Here is a 20,885-nt window from a genome sequence, read left to right on the forward strand (position 1 = left end):
CACACACACACACACACACACACACACACACACACACACACACACACACACACACACACACAGATATAAAAACCTCTTTGCAGCCAAATTAGATTGGCATGCTTTGGTAAAAGTAACCAAGTTAGATTAATATAATTTTCCTTCATCTTCCCTTCTTGTTCTGTACTCAGCCAGTTTTATGTTAATGATAGATTCTGAGCTTGTTGAATAGTTTTCTGCATATTTCTCCTGCCTGTGACAGAAAACTAGAATTCTACCTGATCCTTTAGGCATATTTCATTTACAAAGAAAGTTTACAGCCTTGGTTAGTTGTTTCAGCAGTGATTTTGCAGAAAAATCACAAACTTCTAACTCTAGGGAAATAACTAAAAGTTAAAAACCAAATATGTAATTAAAATTTGAACTATTCTTGTAGGTTTGATATTGACAATGATACTGTATATTGAATCTAGGTTGTTTGCCTTCATCATGATAATATTGGCTCAGCAGTAAGTCTGAAGGGTTATAACACTTTAAACTGCATTTTGATACCAGTGGTGGGCATGGCACAGATAGTCCATTGTGTATCTTTTGTGCTTAACAAGAAGCAAACAAACCATGGTTATGCAGTTTTATATCTACTAATTTTGTGGATTTTGTTTATACTCAAAAGTTTAAGGATTGATAATTACATGCTTGGAAGACTCAATTTATTGTAGTTTAATATTTTTTTAAGAACCACATTGGATTTCTCAGATGTTACATTTGTAATTTTGTTACATAGAAACATTAAAAACTGAGTTTTTCTTGAAGTATGAAACATTTTATAAATAATTCAAAAAAAAAGAATTATGATGAAGCAGGATATTCTAATACATTTTACTGTTAATCTTTGGTTGGTAAAAACAAGAATTGTGCTTCAGTTTGATTTTATTTTAAATATTAATGAAAATACATAATTTTCAAGTGTTCAGTTTGTATAACTTTTGTTAACATTTCTAAATATACTATGAATGAAAATTTATCAAAATAATATTAAACATTTTCAAAACCTTTTTTTATTTGGTCAAACTGTTCAGTAGACATTTGATTGTATTTCAAATTTTTGAGGGAAAGACTTGAGGTTGATACATTTTTCTTCAGAGCATTTTTTATGTATAAAAACATAGAAGTATTATATATAGATAACTTTAAAATATTGTACTGTTAGTGATACACACAATATGTAGGTAAACAGCAAAGACGCTTGAAATATTAACAGTAGTGTTTATATTTTGAAATTGTTTTTTTATAGGCTACAGCTCAACTGTTGTGGAATTTTTTGATGTTCTCAGTTATGAAGCCAGTCAGCAAAGTTTTAAAGCTCACATGCATCACTTCCAGGCAAGTAAACTTTTTGTACTAGTGCAGCAAAACTTATCACAAATCTTTTAATTGTTTTTTTTTTTTTTCACAACAGTGTAATATTTGCGTATGTTCTAAAGTCTTTCTTTTCACTCCCAAAATAATTTTAAACTCCTACGTAATTTGTACTGCTGCCATTAATAGATGTTTTATTGATTACAGTTCAGCCATATCAAGATAAGTCAGCTTTGCTCAACTTGAAAATAAGCAACAGAACAGCTCACTGTCATTCAGTTAGATAATTTCATGTTTCTGTGATCACCATGGTGACACAACATTTGTATCTGATATACATGATATCTATATAGCAATATGCCGTATTTTCCTTTTGGAGAATTTTGTAAACTCTAACAAATACAATAAATAGGAATTGAAACTGCTTCATTGTAGTTACATTAGGATGGAAAAAAGTTATTAAAAGGTGAAAAGGGCGTCTTTAAGTAGACGTATTAGAATATACAAGAAATTAATTTTCAGTAGGCTGTAAATAAATTGTACTATTCCAGAACAGAATATGAATCTTATAAACATTAAAATAACAGTAACACAAACAACTGAAAAGTATATAGAATATTATGTTATTGTTATTTTGTGTATAGGAACCTTTGTTTTTTCATTATTATTAGCTTCATTCTTCACAGCTTATTGGTAAAAACAAAGCTGCAAAACTTTATATAAAACGTTTTTAGTAATTATCATTCTTTATAAATCCATCCATGATGTGCTGAGAAGTTTGTTAATGAATACATATGTGATATTATTATTATTATTATTATTATATGAACCAGTTTTTATATGAGATCTTTTTGAGCCTCATGCAATCTTAATGACCACTACACTGGAAAAAAAAGAATTGAAATTTACATTGAATGATGTTGAAATGGAGAGCTTGTTAAACTTACTGGTTTGTAAATTATAGACAAATAATGTAATATATTTAGTTATTTGCTATATTCTAACAGAAAGCTACTCATTTAACATGAAGAGATTCACTAAGTAATTATTGAATCCTGAATGTTGAAATAATTACATCTTTACTATCAAGATGTACATTATTCTTTTACAATGATTTTTTTTTTTGTGTCAACAAATTATGAATGCATATTCTTTAAATTTTGTCAATTTTAGCAAGAAGATCTTTTGGCGTTTGGGAAGGTTGTGTTGGCCCTAACATGCAGCTCGTTAATAGCTGTACAACGAGAAAATCTACAAGCATCCATGGAGCTTGTCTCTAGAAATTATTCTGCTGACCTGAGAAATCTTCTGATGTTGGTTTAATTTGTTGTTTTTATTATTGTTCACACATGTTTATGTAGACTTGCACAGGTGTGGTTTTTAGGGTAATTATTTAGCTCCAATTTCAAGGGTTGAACCAGTGTAGCAACCATTTTGGATATTCTTGTTGTTGCATTAATGGCTGTCTTAGCTATAATGAACTGGATTCACTTATGTTCAATTCCTTTTATCATGTATTTAACATTATTATAGGTCCTGTTTGTAACTGTATATAATTTAGAGCAATATTCATAGTATTTATGAACCTTGACATTACTTGGTACTTGTTACAATATACAATATATTTAATTGTTATCTATTATACTGTGGATAGACCAATTAAAGATTAATCCTTATAATTTGAGAGACACTGTAACTTTATATATATTGTTGTATAACGTTTTAAATGTTGAGCTAATATAGACCTCTAATACAAAGAAACGTTTTATTTTTTCACATTTGTTTAATCGGTGTTTTTACGGGCTTAGAATTTAAGAGCTATTGTTTTTTAGTCATCTTGGACATTTTATACCTTATTGGATGGAAGTACCAAAAACATTTCAAATCTGTATTTTACTGCCACAGATCCTACTTAACTTTGAAGTTTTTTATTGTTGAATAGTAAATAAATATATTGGTTAAAAATGCATGTGGTAAAATTTGTGGTGTTAAGAATTACATCAGTTTGAAGAACAAATAAATAGTGGCATTTTGCATAGTGTTCCTAATCAACCAGTGGTTTGTTGCTTAATGTAAACCAGTATACTTGTATCCTTTGGTTAGTATTGTTATATAGTAGGATTTGAGATCATATTCAGTGAACTTTTATAATAGCACAGTATTGGTATATTTTAAATAATTCTTTTACATCACATTTTTAGCTGTTTTTGTACCTTATTTACTACTGAAATGTATGGGATAACTCCAGAATTTGAAACATTTCTTATGAAAACAGTTTAGAGAAACTGAAACATGATTTCAGTTATTCGTGGTATCACTTTAAACGTGAAAATGAGTGAAATTATGACATTTTACAATCTGTTCAGTTTGTAACTAAATTTTAGCAGTGTCTGTAATTATCTCTCTATGTGATAATAGAAATAAAATAATATACAGTGTTAACATTATATTTGTACTTCTGTATGTAGTCATTGTTTTGACTTTTGGGTAATTTTAGTGTTATGTATCGACTGGTTTTTCTTGTGTGTATTTTTGTTTCGTCAAAAATATTATGGTAATGGCAGTTTTCTACTTATCAAGTGATTTAAACATGGAAAGTGTTTTACTGGTATCTTCCATCAAGTGAAAATCATGCATATAGTATCAATGAAATCATGAATTTGCTTCAACATGAAGGAATACTCTGCATGTAGAATCAGTGAAATGATTTAAACATGAAAAATTACTCCTCAGGTACCTGCTATCAAGTCAAAATCATGCATGTAGCATCAATGAAATCATGCCAATGATTGGAGCCAGATTTTATTCACAACTTGATGCTGTACAGATGAGAAGTGATGTCCTAGAAAATGAGCTAGCAAGAGTATGTATATTTCAAAAGAAAGTGAAATATAACACTTTAGGAATTGGATATGACATATCATACACTTCAGTTACTTAATAACAAACCAATTGGTGGACATTTGTGTTCTGAGTTTAAATGCTTTAAGATATAGTGTAAATGAAGATTGTTGTAATACATCATTGATCGCATTTCTTTGTTTTACTAATTATCTGTGTTTTTATGTATTGTACGTATAAATAATGTTGTAGATTTCAGTTACTCATTGTGTTGTTGAGGTTACCAATATTTTAGAGTTTATTTAAAGTTAATTTTAAATGATTTGTGTTCTAAAGTAAATAATTAATGTATCTGATATTTCAATGCATTTTAATCTTTATGTATACAAATAAAGCTGTGTTTTTTACTTAACATCTTTGCACAGACATCAGTGTGATTTTCCTATAGAAAATAATAAAAGACTGATGTTTTGATGGTAATTTGTTTTTCCTTTTTCTAACTTCAGAAACGAAAGACTATAATATAAATGATATTGGTTTCTGTAATAGAAAATACATATACTGTATGTTTCTGTATTCCATAGGAGGTTGAAAATGGGAGGTTAGTTCGATTGCTTATGAAACTTGGAGCCATCAACGAAAGACCTGAGTATGACATGTTACAATATTTTGGGCTCAATCAGGAATTTGTTTTTTTAAACCTAGAAGGATAGTGAGTGATATTATTATCTAGTGGTCAAAATATCATCCACTTGTACACTTCAAGCACCCCGTGGTGGGCAGAGCACAGATAGCCCATTTTATAGCTTTGTGCTTAACTACAAATAAACAATAAATAAACTTCAAGCAGACTTGACTTTAATTCCAGAATCTGGAAACACTATTATTTTTTTTTAATCAACAATCACTGATTATAATTATTGTTAATTCAATGGCAACAGAAGGAACACTTTTTGTTTTACAGTTTGGCACGTATCGTCTTTGAACTAAATACAGATATTTTACTTGTGATGTTTTCACATACGTTTAAAACATTACATGACTATTTTATGTAGCTAGTGAAAAATCAGCAACAAGTAGGAGGCATTGTTCTGACACTGGAATACCAAATAGAACTAGAAATAAGGTGTTGTATAGCCAGAACCCCCCCCCCCCCACACACACACACACATGCATGTATGAGCTGTTTTATAGACATGACTGAAAAAAGCACCTTATTTTTCTATTTCAGCAAATCCTAACTAAAATACACCTACAGATTCACCAAAGAGATCCCTTCATAGAAATTTTAAATGCTATTCTGATACAACCATAGGTGGATTATGGAGTGATATACTAGTTTCATTTTGAAATATCATTATAAGTATAATTTTACACAGTTGAGCATGAGTTTAGATAAAAAGTTCAGTTATCTAAATTGCAAATAAAGGTTCAGTAGCTGTTTGCTGATTGTTTAATATAGGCTTCATTTGAAGGATCAGAAGCATTTTTTTCACCTGTAGTATAATCTCATTTTTCCCTTTACCAATTACTTTGACATACTGAATGTGATTTGGTCCCAATCCCCAATCAAGTCTACATTAAACAGTGAGGAAACAGCTACTGTACCTTTACTCACAATGTAGGTAATTGAACTTTAACTACAATTTATTTGTTATAGACCAGTGCTCTTAACTATCCTACTTTATATAGACATTTTGGATAATTAGTATGAAAGGTTTTCATCACTGTCTGATTTATCAGTAAAAACACCTACATAAACTTATACTTAGGTTTCATATGGATCCTACCTGGGCTGAGACTGGAGATCGTTATATGTTGAAGTTGTTCCGAGATTATGTGTTCCACCAGGTGACAGAAGATGGCCAACCCTGGATAGATATGGCTCATATCGTGCAATGTTTAAATAAGGTAGTACTAGTATTTCTGAGCTTATCTGTTGAATTCCTTGCTTTAGATTAACAGAAGAATGATATTAATACTTAGAAAAAAGTATTATTATATAAATAATAATAACTTCCTATCAGACTAAGCTATGTGATACTAAAAATTAATCTGACTATCAGTAGAACTCATTAAATATACTTTTGTTATGTATTTACTTATAAAGATTTGAATGCATTGCTTCATTAGTTGAGTATCTTTGGAAACTTGCTCTGTTTAACACCACACTTTACCAAATAAATTTAGTATGGCACCCCTACTATAACTTTCTTTACTGTGGCAATTTTATATGTTTTACTTATGGGAATTGAAAACTGGTTTACAGGATATTTAAGTTATAAAACTTGAAATTTGAACCTTGAATTTCTTATATTTTTACACCCCAAGTGATATTGGTGGTTTCATTCCTAATGCATGATTGTTTCACTGTGAAGTCACCTTATCCAACAAATTCAGTTTTGTTAACCCTATCGAGATGGGTAGGAGTCAGAGGGCATGTCATCACGTTTGTAGATTTACATTCAACATTTTAATTAGCTATTATTTTATAAATGTATGTCAGTAAGTTTTGTATCAAATTGTAGATTATAATTCAAAATTTAGTATTATACATTAGTTAGTTTCTTAATTTGAAACTAAATATTAAAAAAAAAAGCTAAATATAGATTTTTGTGTGTCACGTGGTACATGGCCTTCTGGGTTTGGTCGGATTACATTTTATGACACCCACAATATAACATCTAGAGTTTCATATGAATTACAAACTCGCATGTTTGATATTGGCAAGCTAGAATATAAAATAAGGACCTTCCATCTTTTCTATTTGCTGAGATACCATGACATTTAGCAAACCCACCATGTTGGCTCCACCCACCACTTCATCATTTGAGAAGACTTATTTATCTACACCTACTTTTATATACTAACAACTTTATAATCAATCAAAAGCTATATATTTATTCTACATAATTCTGTCAGTTTTCCTGAGTTATTTACAAGAAAAATGCTCTTATGACATTGGAAAGTTTGAAGTATTGCTATCAAGGCTGTTCTGTGAATATAAATTATTTTTTTAGACCCAAATACAGTTTAGTTGGGAAGCCTGATAAATTACAGTGTAATGATGGGGTATTGATATAGTAATTTATAATTTCCTTGTATTCCAAAATGCTTATATAAAGTCTACAAAAATTAATATTTAATTTTTTATTAATAATTTAATCTTAAAATCAAAATTACTTTGTACGTTGGATAGTCAAAAATTCTGAAAGAAAACATTCACGAGCAAATCAGTAATGAATAAATCTTAAAATATAATTAAAAACCAGATATTTTGTGTGTATGATATCCATGTACTATTTAGTAATAATCTACAAAATTTTGTAAAGACTTGTGTACATTTTCAAAAATTATAGTACAATTACTCTCATAGATACTTTCCAGGTTACGGGCTGGGTGGATTCCAACATAAAATCAGTTTGCTTTTATTAAACTTCAGTCTTAACATTTATATAAAAATCAGTTGTTTTTTTTCCTTTGGTGCAAGTTATTTCTCAGCCTGTTTGTGGATTTCCAAGTACCTACTTGATAAGAGATTATTGATGTTTAACATTTTTGTTCTAAGGGATTGACTATCTAAGAACCTAACAGTAAGAGAGAATATTTACAATAAAGATCAAAACATTATAGAGTACTTGAGTATAGTAGTAAGATGGAAATGAAATAGAAAAAGTTATTCTTTACTGTAAAGGAAAAATATATTCATATGATCAACCTTTGGCCAAGATATAGACCAAATAATTGTTTCCTAGTATTTTCTGATTTTAATATGACCGTAGGTGCATTTGTGTGTTGTTTATGTTACACTGTTGATGAGAATGTTTGCATATTAGCCTACAAACCAGGCTCTGATAGGCTCAGTAAAGTTACTAATAATTCTATTTTCCTATTTCTGAAAGGATAAATAAAAATAGTAACTGTGCATGTTACTTTATAAGATGATGTAAACTGTTTCTAGCTAGACATAATGTTCTAGATTTCATTCTCCCTACTACATGTATTTTAGTGAAGGGTATAGCCTGGGGTGAGGGTTAAATGACCACCCCCAATATTCATTGTTTACCGTTCAGCAGCTCATTACTGTGGGTTAAGTTTAAGTTTCTCTTTGGTTTGAATCTTAGGTTTTGAATACTTTTGTTTTACATGTTAGACTAAGGTGTAAATCATTTATTTTTTTGTGTTGAAGAATAGGTTCAATGTGATAGTGTACCAAACAGATATTGTATAGTATGTAAACAAGGTGTTTTGTGGCTCTTTCCAAATATTTATTAGTTACTTACTTTATCTGGCTTCCACCTTATTATGGATAAGTGCTTTTTCTTGCACTAATTTATACAGTCTTAAAAAAAATAGTAACTTAGTTCAAGTTTGTAAGCCCTGAAACAAATACTTATGTTTTTTAAAGCTCTTCTTAATTAGACAACATTCAGAAAACAAAATCACATTTCAACTGCAATCATTGCACAAGTTAATTTAGGTTTAGTTAGTTATTTACAGCCTCTTAAGCTACAAAGTATTGTTCATGTAGCTGAATAAACAAACAAAGCACTTCATGTTAGTTATCTTTTTTTACTATGTCAGTAGTACCTGTATGTATGTGTATATGATTAGATATGTTCTTAACCTTTTCTTACCTATTTACAACGACTACTGACTAAGGTGAACCTGTTGTATTTATAACACATGTATTGTTGTATCGTTAATATCTGGGTATGACCATTACATGGATGCTGGATAAACCTAATGTAATTATTAGGTAAAGTTTACCTAAGTTTGTAATTATATGATGCAATGGAATATTTTACCAAATTTATTGGTATGTAACTTTTCAGAAAATTAAATTTGTTTTAGAAGGATGATGTGTGCAATATCCTGTACGATAAGTTAGCTTTATGAAATTCTTTGTAAATTATGTATTAATGAAATATTGTGTAGCTGTGTGAAAAAAGGTAAGTAAATTTAATAAAAAAAAGTAATGTTTTTGAATAGTATTATATTTGTTATAATGAAAATATAGTAGTAAAATGTGTATATTTTCCATCTCTTTATAATCTTAAACTACAGCTAGATTCTGGTGCGCATGAGAAGATCTGCCTCGCATCTCGTGATGAACAGAATATCTTAGTTTTGAGTTATGCTGAGCTAAAGCAGTGTTTTGAATCATCCTTTAATGAACTTTTAGTTGCAGCCACTGCTCCAAAAACTCATGTTCACATATAGTTTCTTGTTTAAAAAGGAATCAAATGGAAGAATGCTCTTTCAAAGCTGGGAATAGAAAATAAGTGACAAGCACAGAAACATCTACTTTTTCAAATTTCATGGTGTTTGTGCTCAACTGGAACCTTAATATGAATTTGGACATAACATACGTCAGTCTCGCTTTCAGGTCAGAGCTCTGGATAGTGAGATTTGTGTTATCTCAGTCTGATACTCAAAGTAAATTTTTATAGTAACATCTGTCAACCTGATCTACCAAGCAAAGCTATGGAAAGTGAGAATCATGATGTTGGTTGTGAAGATTGCAAGTTTGTATGCCAAGTAAAGCTTAAAGATTTTATACCTTATTAAAGAATGATGTAATGGTCATAGGGTCAAGTCTCTAAATCTGTACATTCCTTAAGTGAGTGAGAATTTAAAGTAAATGTCTTAAACTTTTGTAAGAAAAAGAAAAGCTTATTCATGTATTACAGTTTGTTTTTAATTACGCACCTATCTCACTGGACAGAAACTTTATTACAGGGCAAAATATCAAGAGTCAGACAATGCTGGTTTTTAAGTATTAGTCGGATACTGTCATTATTGAATTTAAAGTATAAAATTTGCCGTCCCTTGTCTTTACATTTAAATATCACTCAGGGATTGAAAAATACATATAAAACTGAACTTGTATAGCAATCAAATTAAATCAGAGTTAATAATGCCCTCAAAAACGTTGATATAATTCAAATTTTGAGTAAAATATTAGACAATGTGGTGTTTACACAAATAGCAGTTTAAACTTTGAATATGTTAGGACAGCATTTATCTGCTGCTTCGAGCCGTGCTTAAGAGTTAGTAGAATAGCAATTTTTGTTTGTAAGTCTTAATTATTTTATTTCTTATTTTTCAGGTCAGTTACAATAACAAATTAATTAATCTACAATTGTAATACTGAAATGTTGTTTTTATGTTTTTGGACTTTTTTTTTTGGTTTTGAAATCGAACTGAAATTGTGAAGTTTCATTAACCTTAGAATAACTTTATTGAGATTTTCCTTAAACTCTAATATAAAGGAGATGACCTTTGATAAGCTTATTTGCAAAGAAATGGAGGTTGGGTTGAAATAAATGATGCTCAGTAAACAGTAATTGAAGAAAACGTATGCTTTCATTAGATTTAAGATATTTGAAGAGTAAGTGGTATTTTTATTTAACAAAATTTTTTTCATTTTCAGAGCTGTTTTTCATGAGATTTAAATAATCTGGAGAAAAAGTTTTGTTTTTTGGAGGGGCTAATATTTTATTGAATTTGTTACTGTTCCAGTAACGTAATGAAACATAAAACGTAATCAAATGCTGTCATATTTCAGTCCTGTAAAACACCTTTATTCTGATTGGTCAAAAAGTGCAGTAGTTATATGCAGAATATTGAACAATAGAGAATATGTTAATACAAAAATGTTCAATCTTATAAAATGGCATATTTATGGTGTGAATATTATGTAGAAAAAAAATTTCTTTGAAAATTTTCACATTAAAGATGAAATGAATTTAATTAATGGCATGGTGAAGGGAAGGCCAGAGAAGTTGATAGTTTAGCAAAAAAAATGAGGAAAAGCTTTAAACATGATATGCAACGAAATTTTAAGTTATACATCACGGGCTGTTTTACAATTTTGATGTGTGTAACTATTAACTATTAAAAACCACATCGAAATGTCAAACATTTAAATAAATTTGGCTCTTTTACTCCAAAATATAAGGGCATCATATTTGTTAAATATGTGAAAAAAAAAGATGGAAGAATGCATGAGAGAGCTTCTATTTTTCAAACCTTTTCTGGGCAAGCATGTTCCCAGAATTCCTTGGTGTGCAGAGTACTAAAAATTCTAGGTATTAGACTTAATATATTGCAGACTTTTTTATCATTTATCGAATGGTATATTTAATAAATACATTTTTTTTATATTGGTATAGTTGGTAGTACACAACTGTTTATGAAATATAATGACTTTTTTTTTCTTTTCCAATTCTGATAAAAGAAAGATTAACAAATTAAAATGTTTGTTTATAAACACATCAAAAATGTATCACCTTCACTAAAATATAGTTTTAACTATAACTTTTGTTATGGAAGCATTGCTGATTTCGCTACAGTTCATGGTAGAGGAGAGTAAATAATAGATACAATATACGAAGGTACTGAAAAAAACTGTAGATATGTAGACATTAGGCTTACCGAGTTTTATGTTTCTTTTTTTATATCTGTACAGTAAGAAAAATTCAAAGATGAACTTCTCACTATTTCAATAAAAAAAGGTTAGTTGTACAAATTCATTATACTGCAACAACTTCTGATGAGACCAAGGATGGTTAAAGGCTTGCTCTTTTATTTTACCTCTATCCACTGGTTACACTAGATTTAGAACACCTGGATATACAACTCATCAACAGTAAAATCACTGGTCTGGGAGTAAAATTAATAGTTGATAACTTTGACATCAAATACTTAATCCCATATTGATGTTGATTGGCACTCTGTAGAAGGTCGTGTTATGTGCACTTTGACTCCCACTCATGTGCATCAGGTTAAAAGGAATGTGCAAAAAAGATGCATCTGCAGGCTTTATATTTTCTTTATAAAGAACATGTGCAGTAACGATATTCTATTACCATAACATGCTTTTACAAACTGCTGTGGCAAAAAAATAAATAAATGATCTTTTATTGGTTAATGATTTAATAAATTTTATTGTCTCTAGAGGTGAGAATTGACCATGTTCAGCTTTAACAAAAACAACTCTATAGATCCTTTGCTAAAGCTTAGAGAGATTTCCATCTCAAATCATAAGACACACACATTATTCAAAACCATAAATATAAATGTTATTGTTTGAGCCCACCAACAGGGGACAACTGCCAAGGGGCCTGGGTTATTTGGATAGATAAGTTTTTTTTCTTTTTAAATTTCAATTTAAGGTTTACAACAAAAAAATATTTTCCTGCTTCCTGCTGTTATTGTTAGGATAAAAAAAGTGTTAAAAGAGTTAGCAGGTCCCCATTCAAAGGGGCCATTAACTGTTCTCTTCTTGGGTTTGAAATTTTAGTTAGTGGACCTGTTATTGTTTTTAGTTTCCTTGTGAATTAGGCTTATTTTAGCAACAGTTAGTTTTACTTCAAAGAACAATGCATTTAAATAAAAATATTATGTTTTGGTTTATTTTTACTGGCTGTCCAGCTGTGTAAATTTAAAAATAACTCATGGGTAAATTTTTAAGCCATGAGCAAAATGCCTCATTTATATAGTATCTCGCTTTCTTTTTTTTGTCACTTGCAAACCACTTTATGATTGGCTGTTTTATAAACTTATTATTGAAGGACCATTTGTAGAATTTTTTTGTGGGTTCATTCTGAAAGAGGAAGATTATTTTGAGATTAAAAATTTTTATCATGATCGCTGTAGTGTAGTTACTTTGTTTTTCAATTATGTTTTTTGGCGCAATACATTAATGAAAGCCTCTAAGAAGTTTTGGAAGTCATCAGATGGCTATGAAATCAGAAATTTTTCTGTGTTGCTATAGAAAAAAGAAATTTCTCTAAAAACAAAAGTTATCTTAAATATTGTAATTAAATGTATATAATCCTATGGACAGTTCTGTAAGTGCAGAGATTCATCAGTACAAAGTATGACGAAAATTATTGTGAAAAATATACAGAAACTAATTTTAATATTGCATGTGTTTTAATTTGATATAATTACTGTATAATTTACCATTTTTCAGTTGATACAAAATCTTTCATAATGATAATTACAATCAAATTATTAGTGTATATGGTACCTTAGTTATGTGTTGAGAAAAACTAACTGACGAATGAGGAAAATGTCAGAGAAAATTAAATTTCCAATTATCTGAGAGGTAGGATAAAATCCAGTACAAAAAAAGAGAAAGTCATACCCTGATTATCTACTGGTGAAATGTTAAGGATAATTTTTATTATTTTCTTAATTAATTTTCTTTAGCTACAAACTTGGAAACCAAATAGGAAATGTGACATTTTGAAGAAGAGCTAAGACTATGAGATATCAGTACAAGTTACAACTTATTTTAGGTTTATATTTTATTTTAATATAAACTATACAAAATGCTCCTTCTGAGATTATACAGTCTGTGTTTTACTCAATAAGTTGTGTGTTTATGTCTTTGCTTCACATAGAGTTAGTTTTTCTCTAGTGTTTCTACTGCAGTTTAATACAGTTTACAGATTCGAACTTCTTATTACTAGCTAAAGCATATACGAAAGCTCTTCTGCTGTGTACAGCAAAAGTGCTTGGTCTTGGGACAACCAAGTTTTTACTACATGTACATTGTTTAGTGCTCTTTCATAATGCATAATTAAATATTCATACCGTACATTAAAATTATGGTAGATGAAAAGCTTCATGTTATTTATCCATCTGATATGTTTTTTTAACAATGTACATCTTGTTTATAAATATGTGATCAACATGCATGTATTTGCTGATCAAAGGTTACAGAAGGAAGTTTTAAGATATTATGCATATATTTTGGTTTTTGTTAGTGTTTGTATTTTGTATATTATGATATTTCATAACAGAGCAAGATTGTAATTTTAAACTCTGTTGCTCACAAGTACTATGGATAAGCATGCATAAGCTTCTGCTTTGGGGCTTTCATTGAAATTGTGTGAAGTTGTATAAAGAATGTATATGTGTAACAGAAAAATACAAAACTATAACCCAAGTACTTTTGAAAGGTGGTCCTTTTTTCATGAGGGATAAACTGTGCCCCTGATGAAGAAATGTTATGGGGTTTTTTGATAAATTAATTTTTTGAACCTCTGTGTTTTCCAAACATCACAAAGTTATATGTGTATTAGGACCCGTGATTCAGAAAATACTGTGTAAATTTCATTTTATTCAGTGAACTGTATGAAATGATTATATTATTCAACTAAGAGCTCATGTGTTTTAGCGTAGAACTACCATATTTTGTTAGTATATATTCTGAATGTAAAATAGCCTTCTTATTTTACATAGTAATCTAAAACTGGAGACAGATTGGTGACCTGTGTGTAATATTACTGTGAACTGGTACTAAAATGTATGTTTTTGATTGCTAAAAACAAACCCTTTTTTGTAGTATTAGTAGTATACATTGATTTCGGTAAAGATTGGCTGTCATGCTTCGTTCACACTGTGGAACCTGTAAATAGGGTAGATTTAACTGTTATGTGTTATTTAGTTTTATGGGTCTGCAGGTTATGCTGCCATGTTGTATTAGAGTCATTATGTTGCATAAGATTACATTTCTAATACAGTAGTCATTGTTTTCTATTTACCATTAAGTAATGTGTGTATAATGGAGAATATATGTGGTACCTTTTGTTTTTCATGTTGCATAAGGTACTGTGATTCTGAATGCTGTTTGACTGCCATTCATTAGGATTAAAGCATATAATTTGTAAGTAATGTATGTAGATGAATGTATCAGTTAGATGCCTAATTCCAAGTATGGGTTTGGTTCTAAGGTATGTGGGTTTGTGATTCATGTGAAATGAAGTGTTACTCCACTAAGTACCTGACTACTTCATGGTAAGGGATGTGATACTTAAAACCAGATGTTTTGTATGTGTAATGAACTCTATACTGTGAACTGAATATTCTCTATGTATAATGAATTCCATTATGAACGGGTGTGATGTTGAGAACCAGATATTCTGTATGTATAATGAATTCCATTATGAAAGGGTATGATACTGAGAACTGAATGTTCTCTGTGTATAATGAATTCCGTTATGAAAGGGTGTGATGTTGAGAACCAGATATTCTGTATGTGTAATGAATTCCGTTATGAAAGGGTGTGATGTTGAGAACCAGATATTCTGTATGTGTAATGAATTCCGTTATGAAAGGGTGTGATGTTGAGAACCAGATATTCTGTATGTATAATGAATTCCATCATGAAAGGGTGTGGTGTTGAGAACCAAATATTTTGTATGTGTGATGAATTCCATCATGAAAGGGTATGATACTGAGAACCAGATATTCTGTATGTATAATGAGTTCCATTATGAAAGGGTGTGATGTTTAGAACTGGATATGTAATGGATTCCACTAATGTTTTTACCACTGCTCTATGTTTAATCTGTGTACATCATTTAAACCTCATGGTAAAATTGAATTTCAGGTTAAAGAGAGTTTGAGGCTTTCATTGGATATAGAATAGTTCTCTATCAAAACATCTTCAGTATTTTTCACTAGCTAATTAAAAACTTAGACATAACTTGTTTTTTCATTGAGATACACGTGTCATCATGTCACTAATTTATTTATTTTTTTAACTTTTATAGTAGAACTTCAGCAAGTAAAGTCTTAAACCTCTGATTATTAGTTGAGGTTTGCTGGAATGTGATGATGATTTGTTAAACTTGGTAGGTGGCTTGTTTTGATCAATATTAATTGCACATTAGTTTTATCTTAATTAATGTATACTTGAATATTGTCTGTAGAATTATCAACCACCAACTATGTAATCACACCTCTAAACATACTAGAAATGAAAAAGTAGGTAAATGATTTAGCGAAAGTTTAATTTCTATATTAGAAATGAAAATCGGTAACATTTCATAATTTTTATTATCACCTTTCTATTCTTATTACTTACATCTGTCCATAACCAAAATATTTTTAATCGCTATTATATATTGTATACATATTAGCCTTATTGTCAATGGCTCAAAAGTAACTAATTGGCAGAACCTTGGAAAAAAAAACTAACAAAAAACTACAGGTAGTTAGAACTTAGAAGTTAAAAAATGCGTGTGCATATATATATATACAGGCCCATACAAAAATGTTTGAATGGAGGGTTCCAATTTATTAGATTAAAAGCAATTGCATATTTTGTGAAGCACAATCAGTATGCATAGCATGCTAATGATACAGGGATCTGGGGGTATACGATTGTTTCAAGCCAAAAAAACATGCTAATGCTTCATCACAAGAATGTAGACTATCTAAAGAATGTTAAATACCATAAGCATCTGCACTATAACTATATGAGCATAATTTTTTTCATCACAAAAATAGGGGGGGGGTTCTTCCAAACCCCCTGTGTACTTGTGTATGTATTGGAGATTAGAAGATTCCTTTTGTAGTACATTAGATTGTATGGAAAATATACAGATGGAACTGTAAATCTGATATTGCCATGACATGGTATGTTGAATACTTGCATTTCATGACATTAACTCCACAAACTGAAGAGCTTGGTTAACTAATAAAAGACCACTCTGGTCATGCTGTCGTAATGTCACAGATATGAAATGAATGGGTAATGGCTTAGTTCATTTACAGAAAATTTTATATCAAAAACTGTTCAAACATTAGTTAGTGACCATTTCTCAACAACTTCAACAGACATAGAATATATCGTGGCAAAATGTCGAAATATTTTGAATGAAGTGAAAAGACAGTTGTTAGGCTTTAGTTTTCGTTTTGTGACTAGTGACTAACTAAAATATAAAAGTGCCGTAAAACAAAAACTTTGTAAGGCTTAAGTGCCTTTATCTAAAAATGCGTCAGCTGTCTGTATTTTATATGCAGTAAGCCAGTTCACTTATGTACTGGCTTAACTGAAATCTTGAGCTCATTTATAAAGATTTTAGGTTAATGATATGACCCTTTTTTTATAAACCTGTAAGTAAATACTATGTAAACGACCTTCCATAAAATTGTAAGTCACGTTTATGCTTAGTTTTTTTAAACCCTTTAAAATACTTTACATTAGGATTAGTTAAGACTGACTTTTCATTAAGCTTTTAAATTCACCCCAAAAAAAAATTGAATTATCTTCTTTTAATTTAGTCATACAACTTCAAATTTCCAAAGAAACCAAGAGTTTATTTAATACACGTCATATATATATCATGTTCACTGACATAGATGAATGGCTGGTGATGCAATAAAGTCTTTCATTCGAAAAAATATAAATAAAGTTGTTATAACTGTGCTGTTTTCTGATCAGTTGTATAAATTAGATACTAACATGTAGTTATAAAAGATGCTCAATTTTTGAATGAGTGAGAAACTAGACAAAAAAAACTGACAAAACCTCAGTACTGCATTACACATACTTCTCATAAATAGTCTTCTTAACTTATTAGGTTTTTTATTGTATACTTATTCTATTGATAGTCATGGGGAAAGAAAGTTGCATAAAATTCTTGTATGAAAAGAAATTACATGTGTCAGCTTCTTCAGTTCAGATAGCCCCCCCCCCCAGTGGCACGTTTGCAGACTAACAATGCTAGAAACCGGGTTTCGATACCGGGTTTCAGATAGCCCATTGTGTAGCTTTGTGCTTAACTTCAAACAAACAAACAATCAGTTCAGATAATACTGCTTGAATTTTTTTTAAATACTTAAAAGATAACCAAGTGTTTTATTTCACCATTTTTCATAATTTCTGTAGCAGGATTTGTATTTCTAAGACATATAAACAGTTGATATTACCCCTCGAATGATTATTTATTGTATTGCAGTTAATGCCATTCAAAATTCATGTTGCATTACAAGTTAATGTATAATAGAGAACATTAGTATTTTAAGAAAGTGAAGTTTATGAAATAATGATGATTATAGTACTGGGACGTATATAGCCTCTAATTCTGCAAGTGTAGCTGAAACAGTTTTATTTTAAATGAATACACTTTTGGCTTTTTCTACAAAATTAATGCATAGGTTAGCCTTGTGGTAGAACTCTGGATTTTAGAGTTGGTGAGACAGGTTCAGATCTGTGTGATACCATAAAATATTTGAAATACTTTAAGCCGGTGGTGCATTATAAGTGACAGTCAATCCGTTAATGTGAGATGTAGGAGGGCTGCTGGCTTGCTGCCTTCCTTTTGGTCAATATTTCAAAATTGGCTAAAATGGCAAATAGATGTAGCTTTGCCATAAGTACAAAATACAAATGTAATTACAAATTCTACATAATTAGTACTTAATAAATAAATTTTAAAAGTATTTACTCCACTTATTTTCTGTTCAAAATGTGGGGAAGATGGCAGATATTCGTAGTAGCTTTTCCATAAATACAAAATACAAAGACCTTTCAAAATGACATGTTTTGATGGTACTCTCTATTTATAAGCTGATTTATGGTTGGGCTGTATGTTAGCTTTAACCACATGCAGTCATATGAGAGAGATTCAATAATATCAGAATATTTTAGCCAAGTTATCAAGAATGTTTGTGTCAAGGAAGTTGAGGATTAGGCTCAACTTGATTTAAATTGGTTAACTCATACAAACGTTGTTATTGCTAATATTTATGCTCTTAGTTTTATATTCATGTAGTTCTTTGACTATCACTACTTTTTAAGAATGTTGTATGATTGGTTTTTCTCAGAACTTGATTATAGAGGTGTTAGAATTAGTCAAATTTTGCAGTCTGATGTGGATGAATGAAATATTAATGTAAAAATCCTAGTTGTATTCCACAGTGTGAATTAAGGCATTGATATGTATACATACATAATAAGATATTGAAAGCTTACTATATAAACTGAACAGAATAAATCTATATGAATTATCACTGCGGTCACAGTTGAAGCTACGAAACATTAAAATTTGTTTTTCTGACATTGGTTTGTACTCTAATGGATCAGCGGTAAGTTTACGGACTTTAAACACTAAAATATGGGGTTTTATTCCTCTTGGTGGACAGTTGCGTACCTTCAAGTTAAAACACAACAAACAAATGAGAGACTGGTTATTTGAAAGTTGTTTCTCAAAATGTAAGAAATTAAATTGTTTTCACATTGCCTTGGATCTATTATATTTATTTAAATAATATTTAATTTCTATGATCAATTATTCAGGCAGATGAAACTTTCTAGACACAAGGGTAGAGGATGACGTTTCAAAAGTCTTCCGCCTTTCGTCTTCAGATCCGGATGACCTGAATACGAAAGCCGGAAGACTTTTGAAACGTTGTCCTCTACATTTGTGTCTCTATAACAGATTGTTGCTGTCCATTCTACAAAGTTTTATCAATATTTCACTTGTTTAGCATTCACCTTATTGTTTTTGAGATACTTCTCAAAATGATTTATTTAGATACTTTTTAGTTCCATTCAGAATCTAAGTTGCTAGAAAAGTAGAATTGTATAACCAGTTACACTGTGTTTCAGTTGAAAATATGCTATGAAGTAATTATTGTACTAGCTAAGCTACTTGAAAAGTACAAGATAAAGTGTAATTTGTAATTTAGCCCCCCAACTGCTCAGCAGTAAGTCTGCAGAGTTTTAACACTGGAAACTGGGTTTTGATATTGATGGTGGGCACAGAACAGATAGCCCATTGCATAGCTTTGTGCATAACAAGAAACAAACAAACATACTTGTATTTTATATATGAGCAAAGAGGAATTTATTCATGTTGGATATTTAAAATTATATACTGAAGAATTTTCATGCAAACTAAAGAAACCATTTTAAGGTATATTTGTTTTGCTAATTAATGCAACTTGTGTTTATTTTTAATTAGGAAAACAGAAGCATTTGTTTGAGCTGATCTTTTTTTCAAAGAAGTTTTATTGTGATTTAGGAGTAATTTTTGTTTCAGGCAAACTAGGTTGGATTGTGCAAAGATGATAATTGATTGTAATACTGCATATGTTTAACACATTTGTACAAATGTTTGGAGAATTATTTTTATGAGAATGCAAATAAAATAAAAAATCTAAAACCTTACATGCTTTCCTTTTATTTGTGAAATAATTGTCTATTGAATTTTATATTTAAAAACTAGTTTAAGTTATTTTATATTCATAAAAGAAAGATGGAAATATAGGTTATAGGATTTCTGTAATATTTTTCTATTAATCTTCCCTCAAAAAGGGCCTGACATGGCCAGGTGGTTAGGGCGCTCGACTCGCAATCTGAGGGTCGGGGGTTCGAATCCCCGTCACACCAAACATGTTCGCCCTTTCAGCCGTAGGGGTGTTATAATATGACGGTCAATCCCACTATTCGTTCTTAAAAGAGTAGTCCAAGAATTGGCGGTGGGTGGTTATGACTAGCTGCCCTCCCTCTAGTCTTACACTGCTAAATTAGGGACGGCTAGCGCAGATAGCCCTAGTGTAGCTTTGCGCGAAATTCAAAACAAACCAAACAATCCCTCAAAAACGCACTTTTTCCATTTTCCAAAAAAAAATTAATATTTTCACCAAAAAGCCAAGACTATAGCCAATTTTATAAACTATCTTTTTTTTTCAAAATATGGGAAAAAACAGGGGCTATATCCTTGGCCTTTCGGTGAAAATGTGAATTTTTTGGAAAATTTAAAGTTTTTTTTGACGCAAAATGAATAGAAGAATATCTGATACTGCTTATTGCGTAGGAAAACTAAAAATTAAGACATTATAGCATTAACGAAAAATATTATGTACCGTGAAAATGTAAAAAAATATATAACTTT

The 20,885-nt window shown here is 30.1% G+C and overlaps 1 pseudogene; it reads left to right on the forward strand.

The window, feature by feature from the left end:
- LOC106465535 overlaps positions 1-10,302 on the forward strand; it is a 33,964-nt pseudogene extending 23,662 nt beyond the window's left edge.
- The last annotated feature ends 10,583 nt before the right edge of the window (positions 10,303-20,885 follow it).

This window comes from Limulus polyphemus, unplaced genomic scaffold, assembly GCF_000517525.1.
Source record: "Limulus polyphemus unplaced genomic scaffold, Limulus_polyphemus-2.1.2 Scaffold1973, whole genome shotgun sequence".
Lineage (NCBI taxonomy): Eukaryota > Metazoa > Arthropoda > Merostomata > Xiphosura > Limulidae > Limulus > Limulus polyphemus.